Raw genomic sequence first — 12,056 nt, forward strand, 5'->3', positions numbered from 1 at the left:
GTTTAGAAAGCAATGAAAATAATACACCATTTTCTGATCATTTGAAAGGTCATGTTTCTGCCTTCACCCCAGTTTACAATCAAGAGCTACTTGACCCTCTGCAAACCTCAGATCCATTTTTCACGCCAGTCCTACATTTCACACCTTCATAGTGATGCATTATGGTCTGTGTAGTTCCTTTCTTTCTTAGCCCTACCCGCGATGACTCAAAGAAGAGATATGTGTGTTTTCATGGGTCATGGTCCCCGCAGAAATCCTTATGCTTACATATATATATTTACTGGGCTTTCCAATCTCAGCTCTGATCTGTCCTCTGTTTTTAGTTTTTCTTTTTTCCTTACAGTCCAGCCTGAACTGCGAAGACAGGTCCTCCCTGAACTGGAACTCAAGGATCCTAGGACCGGTTTTGCCCCAGTTATGTGCTCATAAACTGAGTGAAGCTTGGTTCCAGTGACACAGTGTGCACGGGAACCATGTTTGGGCATACCTATCTCATTTAGGGTGACACAATAAGTATACAAAACAGTGATGGATGGAATGCTTGAATTAATCTCAGCCACTGATAATCACTTCGGCTGCATCAGAATCGATTGTTATTTTGCACACCATGCCACCTCAGTTTGTTTGGACCAAGCTACATACAAATCAGGCTTGACCCTCCTTCATTAGGAATAGTCCAGCTGAAACTGCCAAACTAGGCCCTCCCCGAACTGGAAAACAAGCAACCCAGGACCGGTTTTGCCCTAGTTATTGGCTCATCAGCTAGGTACAGCTTGGTTCTAGTGACACAATTTTACACAGGTCTGATGTTTGGGCATACCCATCCACTTAGAGCGACACAATAAGTATACAAAACAGTGATGGATGGAATGCTTGAATTAATCTCAGCCCCTGATAATCACTCAGGCCACATCCCAATCCATCATTATTTTGCAGACCATGCCTCCTCAGTTTGGACCTAGCTACATGTAAAACACTGTGGACCCTGCTCCAATAGGAACAGTCCAGCCTGAACTGCCAAGCCTGGTCCTCCCTGAACTGGAAAAGAAGCAACCGAGGACTGGTTTCGTCCTACTTATGGGCTCATCAGCCAGGCACAGCTTGGTTCCAGTGACAGTGCGCATGGGAGCCATGTCTGGGCATACCCGTCCCACTCTGGATGGCACTATAAGTATACAAAGCAGTGATGGACGGAATGCTTGAATTAATCCCAGCCACTGGCAATCACTTGGGGCCACATCCCAATTGTGATTTTACACACCATGCCAATAGCTGAGATTAATTCAAGCATTAAATCCATCACCTTGCTGTTTTTGCACTTGAGGCCCTAAGTGCGCTCGGTATGCCCAGATGTGCGTCCCGAGCTCACTGTGTCACTAAAACCAAGCTATAACTAGCTGAAGAGCCCTAATAATAGCAAAACCAGCCCTGAGTTGCTTTTGTTCTGGTTTAGGGAGGACATGGCCTGGCAGTCCGGCTGGACTATTCCCAAGAGGAAAAGGGCTAAGACTGATTGGCATATGGCTGGGTCCAAATTGAGGTGGCACGATGGGTTAAAAATGATGGATTTGTATGCGAAATTGAGCAATTGCCAGTGGCTAAGATAAATTCAAGCATTCCATCCATCACCTTGTTGTTTTTACACTCTACTAGTGACACTCCAATGTTTAGCACTTGACAAAGTGCTTTCAACTGGTCTCTCCATGCACCTGTGGTCCTACCCTGAGCTTCCATATGTATCGTCCATTTAAGGTCAGGTCTTTGGCATATTTACCAAAATTTCACTCAACACAGGGCAGCAAGCAAACTTGCTGACCTGCATTTCATAAGCAGGAGAGAGCGTAAAAGCCCCATATCTACTAATATATGGCACCCTTCAACTCTCTCTCTATGGTGGCACACTTGTGGTTGCCTAGCGCCAATGCAGACATCCTTGCATCATTGTGCAAGAGTGCCTGCATTAAAGGCAGGATTACATTTATGCCGGAAGACCATCGTGTATGTGGAATGTATATTCTGTCGCTGTTGCAACAGAGTATAGATACCTGCAACATATAAATACCCCCCTTAGTAGGTGAAGTGGAAATGACCAATTACTGGATTTAAATGAGGAAGAGAATGAAAGTGTGATGCTATAGGTTGATGCAAAATGAGCGGGAGTAGGCCTATGGGAAAATCTTGTAAAAAATCAAGAACAGAACAAATTCTCCCCTTGTAAAAAATCGATGAAAATGGCACATAGTTTATTAGATCAACAAGAAAAAACATTTGACCAATAAACTCTTGTGGGTCAGAAGGACAGAAATGTTTAGAGTAAATCGGATACAAGTGGGAAAAGATGCAAAGTTTTTATTTTTTATATCAATGTTTACTTCTTAAGGTACAGAGCAAACACATATGTCTTTCTTGGTGCTCGTAATGGAATTTACTTCACTCATTGCATATTTAATAATATAAGCTGTGTATGTTAGCTGGTTCTTAGTAAACTCAAATGTGTCTTTTACTGTGAACATGCCTTTTTCATACGTGTTTCAAATATGTGCTCTTAATCAAGTTTTAGTTTTGCTCTTGCTCACAGGAAGATCAGCGATATGCCTTCCTACCTTACTGTCAAAGGTGTTTGACCAAAATGTTCTTGAATATAATAAGCTTATGATGTACCTGGACCAGTAGAGACTGCAGCTGACGACGTAGTGAGTTCAGGTGTGCAGGGTGTCAGGAAGGAAAATTCCTTCACATGGTAATGGATGTGTGCCACTGACATAAATACCCCAACTGTACTGATATCTGGATCCCTTATGCTGATTTTTGATGTCATAGGCAAACATGGATGCATGTGCGCCAGAACATAAGCCTGTCTCATGTATTGCTTCCTTCTTGGACCCGGGTACCACCCAAAGCGCTGCCCACAATGTGGTGGAAGGCTAGTGCCTTTACAAGGAGTTAAGCACCACAAGTGCATTGGTGTCAACATACCGTGTAGTGATCAGTAGGAGTGAACAGGTCCTTTTTCCTGTGTCATTGGAGTGAAGCCTACAGGCTCACTAATTTAAAGTTCCATTGCTTTGTGCTTAACTCATCCTTGACCTTCCTTGGTTTGGTGTGGTGTGGCGCTGCTGTGCAGTGCATTAGTGGTGCACCTGCGTTTTGTGCATGTATGCCCGAGAAAAGTACCATACAGGGATAATGCTGTATAATGTGCAGTGCGTATGTGTTCTGTTCATATACTGGGTGCATGTATGCTTGTGAGTGGGACAATACATGAAGGGTGAAGTGCTATGCAGTGCGTGTAGGTTGAATACATGTGCTGGATGTATGTCTGCTTGTAAAGGGTACAACAGTTGTACTGATGGAGCAAGGACGCGTATCAAAAGAGACTTGCTCGGACGCAATCCTCTCAAATAACTCGTAACCCCGTAATAATTGTGTTTGTAAATATTAATTTGCACTACATGTTCGTACACACAAATCTAGGGGAAGCGTGCCTATGTGTTTTACTAACAAGTAACCCGGGTGACACTAAAGATGGCTGCTAAACGTGGGATTCTGCATTGCGCATGCGTCTACTGCATCTACGTAGTATGGCATTCTATCGCTTGGAGGGAAAATCTTTGCAGCTGTGCAGTTGCTTCCAATATGGCCACTTGAAACCCACATGATAATGCGCATGCTTTGCTGAAACTTAACTATGTAAGTTTTAGTAAAATGGTAATGCTAAATATTTTTACAAGCACATGGGAATCGAGTAGAGATAGATGGTGTACAGTGAAACTATTTTATTTTGATTTCTAACATGTCTCTTTCTGATTTTACTATTAGTTCTTATTTGGGCCTCTGAGGCTGACTGAAATCCCCACCCCACGTGACGACTGCACTTGCACAGCTGTAACCCGCCTGGAACCATGATGAAGCTCTTGAACCACAGCCAAGGCCATGAATGTTGCATTGTCCTGGGAACCTGACTGCCTTACACGGAACTGGAGGAAGCTGAATATTAAATTGTATACATTGTATTGATTTACTTGTGAATACGGGTGGGAAATAAAGCATGGGAAAGTAAATTAGAGGGTGGAAACATTGAACAATAAGCTTAAAGAAAAGTATTAAACTTAGCATGGTGTGATGATCATCTCCCCTTGCTTGTCCAATCAGAAGTAGGCGTTTCATGAACATTGAAACATTTGAGGGCAGCTTTTTCCCTTAGAAGAGTATAATTGAGGTAGTGTAATTAGTTAAATACCACTCATGCTGCAGAGATGTTGAGAGACTGAGATGCTGTCCGAGAATTGAGCAATTCTAAAGAAGATTCGAACTACAGAACCTAGAACCAAACTAAATAGAGAACATCACGGAAGAATCGAGGAGGCACATAATGGAGAACATCGCGGAAGAATTGAGGAGGAAGATAGTGTTAGAGAGGGGTGCGACGCAGGCGTTGTCTCTAGAAGAGGTCACCTTTCTTGTCCTGAATCCTGTCCTGAATCCTGTCCTTGAATCCTGTCCTGAAGGCGTCGGCCTCCTAACCTGTCCCAGGGGACCCTTTCCAGCTCCTAGGCCAAGGGGTTGGTTTCCACACCATTCTAGGTAAATATAACTCTGTGTAGTATGTCATTGTACTGCTCTCTCTGATTTTCGTCCTTTCCAGGTACTGTCATTTCCTAGTTTAGTTCAAAGGTTCTAAATAATCTGATTTTCCTTCTTTGAATGAAAATGGTGTACGAACTGTACTTTATGCTTCTGATTTCACATATATAAACATTTAAGCCTTCTCGAGTCTGTGGTCATTTAAAGGTATTTACTTGATGGTATTTACACCTAAACTGCTAATAACTAGGTCCATTGATCAGAGGAAATTATATTCAGACGGAAGGAATGGTAAACATTTGTGAGGTAAATTTATCTCTCAGGCATTAACACACAAAATTGATGCGAGTGGCGCTTACTAGCTTAAGTATGAATGGTTATGGGCCCAGGTGAGTATGTGGATAGTGTGTATCATTTAGCTGGCAACACACACACACAAAACGATTTGTTCATTGTGTGATTAATAACATAGAATTAGTAATGTCACATTTTCCTGTGTGACACCATTTATTTAAAATGGATGTAGTTTCTGGTGTTCTGCTTGTCTTGCTCTTGTTTATTCCCCTCCCAATAAGAGACCCGCTGTGTGTCTTCTCTTTCCACGATTCCTGCGGAGCATCCCGTGCCCTGATGTAAAAGGGTGATTGAAGCCTGTCTTATGAATGAAACTTTTTATTATGTAGCTGATGTATCACTTTGAGGGATTTCCGATGGAAGTTCTGATGCAGGCATGTAGAAGAACATAATTCCATGAGCTATTGTTTGAGAAATGTTTCAAGCAGAAGAGTTCTTCACCTTAAGAAAAGGTTTAGTGTTAAGATGTTTTAATTACTACAAGGTTGTTTTTGATTTGCCAGTGTGATCTAACCATGATCATACCATACTGAATTTGCAGTTTTGCTTATTGTAATGCACATATTATGTATAAAAACCTTGGGTTTTGAAGGTTCATGGACGACTTCTGATTTTCCTTCCGAGACTCTGTCCAGTTATTTTGAGACACTCTTTTCCTCACTTAGGATGCTATCAGTATTCTTGATGATTTTGACACTTAGAATCTGCAGACATGTATTTGCCTAAATAGTGATTTATTATGATTTTATGATTCTGCATTCTGCATCTGTGCTTGTATGGTGAAAATATGCATTTAGTCTGTATTGCTTATTTAACAATTCCTGGAATAATCCTTTTCAATGTAATTTTGATCTAGAACTCAGTTCTTGAGTGGCACTAGTTTCTATTTTGAATTGTACTCTGCTAAATTACGAGTTATTCATTAGGAGAGTAGTTTCTTACCCCTAGATCAACAAGAGATCCCGGAGCCGAACTGCCTAAGGTTAAAATTGGAGTGCATAACATACTGGTGTTCGGACAATTATTGGGGTTTGGCTACCATAAACCAGTGCCTAACCCACTGGTAGTTTGGCACAAAAGCAGTCAGCCTTCACTTAGAGGCAATGTTTAAAGTATTTATGCAGAACTCAGACAGTAATAAAGTGAATTCACAACCCAAGAGAAAACCCACACTAATTAAAAAAAATTGAGAAAATGTTACTTAACACAATGACACTGGAATGAATTAGATCCAATCAGTAAAACCGGAGTTATGAATTTTTAAACGTGTTTAATGAAAACTACACCTAAAAGATCAAAGCGCCAACCGCAGACATCTAGTCGTGTGAAAATAGGGCTAAGTCAACAGTTATGGCTGACCCTGATGGAGGGCGGTTTGGATGCACAAGGTGGCTTGGGCTGGGTCTCTTCTTACCTTCTTATTTCAAAGATTGTTTGAAGGAAAATGTCTCCAGAAGGTAAAGTTCAGCAGGCGGTGTCTGGGGAGACGGTGGTGTCTTTGGGGATCTGCTGGATGAAGTCACAGTGAATAATTCTACATTCAGTCTTTGTCACTTTTTTGGAAGTCAAAAAATCTCCAGCGGGCTGTATCCGACAAGGGCTCCACAATGCCAGATACCCCTCTGAAGAAGAGCCGTTGACCAGGATTTACTGCTGGGGAGAAGAACATAGTAGGAGCTACTGCAAAGTCAGTCTGACCAGTGATGTACCTTGGGCAGATCGGAGAGCAGTTAGGTCCTGATCTCCTGTCAGTTCTCAGAACACTTTTTAGTGGAAACATTTCTAAATCTTAAGTTTAGGTTTTTGTCTGTTTTGTTTGTTTTGTCTTTTAGCCCCACTTCCAAAGGTCCAAGACTGGGTGAGCACCGTTTGGAGTGCAGGACTCACTGAAGGCAGGGTTCAGGTGTGGTTTGAAGGTTGTTGGAGTTTATTGTGTCCCTCTAGCTCAGAACAGGAGGCCAGTCAACTAGCTCTTGGAGCCACTCTGGCAGCCCTGGGATCAAGCAGCTAGGCAGGCCTCAAGCAGCAGGGCAGTGCTCTGAGGCTACAAGGCAGGCCTTAAGCAGCAGGGTAGTGCTCTGAGGCTACAAATCAGGTCTCAGGTAGCAGGGTCGTCCTCTGAAGTACATGGTAGTCCTTCTTGGGGTTCTCCATAGGCCCAGGAGTGAACGGAAGAGGTGGTCTGAGGGTGAAATATTTATACCTGTTACCAGCCTTTGAAGTATGAGAGATGTCTATGTTATCCCACCATCTGCTTCTGGAAAATTTTCCCTGGCTCCAAGTGGACTAGGGTGATAATAGGCTGATGTACAGTTCCTTTGTGAGTGTTCTGGAGGCAGCCCTTTGAAATGTAAGTGGGGTAGGGGACAGCTGTGTCCCACCCTTCCTCACTGGATGGCCCTCCTGACAACTCCTAGTCTCCTTTGTCTCACTCTTTGGGAGGAATACACAAAGGCCAACTGCCAACTATTCAGTCATGTGACCAAAGACAGAGGCTGCAGGTACCAAATGGATAGGAAACAAAAATGTAAACTTTCTAAAAGTGTTTTTATCAGAATTGAAACTTAAAATCCGATTTTACCATTGAAGAGGATTTTAAGTTACAATTCTTTTTGAGACTAAACATGACATTTCCTCCTGTTTCCCATTAGAAGTAAGCCCTTATTAAATGTAATAAAATAACCCACTGTTATCCTATTGGAAAGGTAGGCTTTACAGTAGTGAAAAACGAATTTAGGACATTTTCACTACCAGGAAAAGTACAACTTACAAGTACATGTCCAACTTTATAAATATACTGCACCCTGCCCTTAGGGGTTTATTTATATGTATTAAAAGGAAGGTTTAGGTTTGACAAAATTACTATTTTACCAAGTCAAATTGGCAATTTACAACTGCCCACAGGCAGAAATGACAGGCTTGAGACATCTTTCTGAAAGACTACTTAAGTGGGGGGCCCAATAAGTGCTGCAGCCACAGTAGTTGCATTTAATTTATAGGCCCTGTGTACATGAGGTAGCACTTTGCTAGGGACTTATAAGTGAATTACATTGCAGCAGTAGTTTGCGGATCAGGGGTATGGCCAACTGTACTTTCCGACAGGATACAAATGCCTACAAGCACAGATACTCAGTAAATTATTTTGTTTCTTTTGTTTGAGGTGTGTCTTGTCTGGAAGCAAGCAGTTGCAAATTAAATAGCACACCTTGATGCTCACCACTCACACCTTGCTGGCAGACAGGAGAGCCCATTGGGAAAACAAAGATGCGCTGAACATGCTATTTATATATGTATTTGTCCCTTCACAAGTTTGTAGAGGAGAAATTGTCAATGAAAGTGTTATTTTTCAAGCTCTGGATCTATATAAGATATGTAGGTCTATGCTTTCTTAATTATAACCATTTATACAAACACTTAATCAGTATTTATTGAATGCAATCATTTTTCACAACCTTCAGTTGACAACATGTTAAGTTGATAACTGTGAGCATTCTAACATATGCCTTGCAGGTTCCATACAGCGTCTTTTTTTTAGTTTTATATAGCACAAACTAGACTCGAAGGCATAAGAGTGCTTTACATGAGCTCCAGATGTGTTACAGACGGACACATTCATTTTGATAGGCAGAGGGAGAGTATGTGATTTACCCCAAATCACAGGATGTCGAGTGTCCTCGATCCTGGTTCCCCAGCTTTGAGGTCGACCACTCTAACCATTAGGCCACATCCTCTCCCAGTTGCAACTAGCGCACAAATCAATCACATATTTTACCACTTGAAGAACTGCTGCTAGATGTGTGCTACTACACATGCATGGTCAATTACACAAGAATCTCTGTCTCTGCAAACAAACTCATTAACCCACAGACCTATCTTACATACTAATACAAATGTGTGAGGAACATGTCACAGGCAGTGCTTTGCAGTGGGCATATTAACGGTTTAAGCTATTTTGTGGTTCCTCAAGCCTCTGACCTGAGAACTAATGCACACACACACTCACTCACTGACTCAGTCAGTCATTCATCCCTCTATACCAAGTGTTTTAACTACCAGAACTATTTTATCAGTCTTATATCATGAGACTTCCTGGAAACACTTAGAGGTCGATTTATATTTTGTCGGATGGTCCATTGTTCCGTTGTAGATTACTCTGTCCCCCCTGGTGGAGGGATCTCCTACCAAGCTGGCGGTCATTCATAATGCATTGGCAGGAACTGCCATCACGGCGGTTCCTGAAAATGCATATCCCTGTTTGGGGTACGGTTGCGTCAGCATGACGCAATCCTGCACCAAACAGTTTTTTTTTATTTTGAAAAAGAAAATCGCAAAACGGGATTTTCTTTTTTTAAAATAAAATAAATAAATAATGCTTCTCCCTCCATGGCAGTCATCTCCATGGCAGGGAAGCATTATTTACATTGTAATGTCCTTCATCAACAGGCTTCACCTGACGGTAACGGATAGAAAAAAACATGGCTACATGTCCACCCATCTAAATTTGTTGGGCAGTTGGAGAGGTTTAGCTATGGTGGTCACTGCCATAGCCAAACGTATGGAAATCAGTCTTGACCCTGTTCCTCATCAGAACAGTCCAGCCTGAACTACCAGTCAAGGTCCTCCCAGCTGTACCCAGCTGATGAGCCCATAGTGTCTAGTGGCATGGGTATCCCCAGATGTGGGTCCTATGCTCACTGTGTCACTGGAACCATGCTGTACCCGGCTGATGAGCTCATAACTAGGGTGAAACCAGTCCTGGGTTGCTTGCGTTCCGGTTCAGGGAGAACCTCGCTTGGCAGTTCAGGCTGGACTGTTTCCATGAGGAACAGGGTTAAGACTGATTTGCATATGGCTGGCTCCAATCTGAGGTGGTATGGTGAGCAAAAGAACAATGGTTTGGAGCGCTGCCCTGAGCTATTGCCAGTGGTTAGACTTATTGCAAGCAGCCTCCCATCACATTTTGTGTGGTTCCTACGATATTCTACCACCATAGCTTTGAAGAGTCATTTCCAATACTTTTGACTGAATTTTTTTGTTTGCTATTCTTTTTTATACAGGAATATTTTGTTGCCCTTTCCATATAAAACACAATCCATTGTATAGTATCCTTGAATTAGAATACCCATGTAGATTTAAGCTATAAAAAGGATATGCTTTCATTTATGTTATTCTGAAGTGCTGAGAAGTTGACACATGAACTGAACATGCTCTTTCTGTACTTGACTACCCTTCGACACAATCCTCCAAAAATGATGGCTTCTTAGAGTCTCGGTTTAGTTACATTTATGAGTGCTTGCAGTATGAATTCGTCTTTTCTGGGTCAGACCTGCGAGAGAAATCTGTTGCAAATTCAGTGCTAGGTTCCATTCACCCTTTCCACATGAGCACATAGCATCCACCTCACCGGTTTGTGCCATGTGGCCTGAGGCATTTCTCTGGTACAACCTGCATGAGGAATTTTAATGGGGAGGTTTTGTTACTGGAAGGATTTGGTGTGGGGTGGCACATGCATTGGGAGACAGTCAGATAGAGATGTACTGGGACAGTTAGGAGGAGCATGGGGATAGGAAAGCACCGGGATGGGGAGGGTTAGGGTCAGAGAAGATGCAAAAGGATGGGGGTAGCACACAGAGACAGTGACACACACACTCAGATTTGCACACGTGAAAATAAACATAATGGGTCAGAAAGACACTTGGACAGGGACTCAATGGTTCAGGGAGGCAGTGAGACCAGCAGACAGGAAGATGAAGAGGAGAGCTGGGCCCTGGAATACGGACACTTGTTGACATGGAGGCACAGGGAGCTGAAGGGTTGGGAAGTGCATAATCAGGGGGCAGCATGCGCAGGAAAGGGCAAGGACAGGGAGGGAGCGATGAGGACTTAAAGTGGGTTATGAAGAGGGGTGAAGAGTGATGAAGACCAATGAAGACTTCTAGGTAAAAAGAACCAAGTGGAACAGGAAAGAAGGCAAACCGGGTCTTGGGAGCGTGAAGACAAGTGCTTCATTTGAGCTGATAGGTGCCAGTGGGGCCCACCAACACTTCTTTTTGGGGACCAGAACTTATTTTTCCTCTTCAGACATTTCCAGAGAACAAGAGGGAAAACCCAGAAAGCGGAAAGAAGGATGAAAAGAAAGACAGAAAAACTGTCACAGTGGGAAAAGGCAGGAACCCACAAGAGTGAGATAAATGGTGAGGGAGTGTTTGCCAGTGGATTAAAGCGGCTTGAGGTTAATTCAAGAGTACGCTGTCTTGGTATTCAGTACGCTAACTTTTAATAGCCCCAACCGTGGGTTTCTGAGCAGAGCTTTGAGCACCGTCACTCATTCTTTCACAGAGAAAGCACTGATAAAGACACAGAGAAAGATGCTATTGGAATAGCTGGTTAAGTCTGTAGAAACAAAGTTGGAGACCATAAAGTTGAAGATTGGGTCGACATAAAGTGGTCATCAGATTAGGTGCAACATATGGCTCACTCCTTAGACCACCTACTATGGACACCTGCAATGGACCTTTAATCAATCAATCTCTAGTAAAGGGGGCATAACATATGTCAGTGCATCCCCTCTAAAAAGAAATAGTGACCATCAAATGGTTTGTATGAGTGTTGTTTGGAAGCCACCTGAACTGTTTGTGTCATTTGTGAGTTTAATGTACAGTTCAGACTCCATCTTGGTACAGAATTGTTACTGTTACTGATTCTGAATGATTTGAATAAGGCTGCAAGTAATTTCAGTGCTAGTTTCCTAATTCCTAGATCTTCCAGAGAGATTTGTCCTTATTACCCATTACATTGAGTCGGCCCTGGGACATCAGTATGGGAAAACCTACCTACCGATCTTGGTTAAAAATAATTTGTATGGCCACTCGTTAGTAGTTTCAATGTAAGAAGTTTCAACCTTCTGCCCAGAGGTAAACCCACTGAACTGCAGCAAGGGGCAGGATGCTTCCCTGCCACCTGGTCTTCCTAATGCATATGCTCAATGCTTGGCTTGCCTGATCTAATGCTTGGCTTCCTCTTCCACTTGTACGAAGATTACAGCCAGATTTAACCCTGTGTGACCTCTAACCTGGGTGTTATACTTGGCAAGTTACCAACTTTCAGCACTGAACAGG

The sequence above is a fragment of the Triturus cristatus genome, chromosome 6, assembly GCF_964204655.1.
Source record: "Triturus cristatus chromosome 6, aTriCri1.1, whole genome shotgun sequence".
Taxonomy (NCBI): domain Eukaryota; kingdom Metazoa; phylum Chordata; class Amphibia; order Caudata; family Salamandridae; genus Triturus; species Triturus cristatus.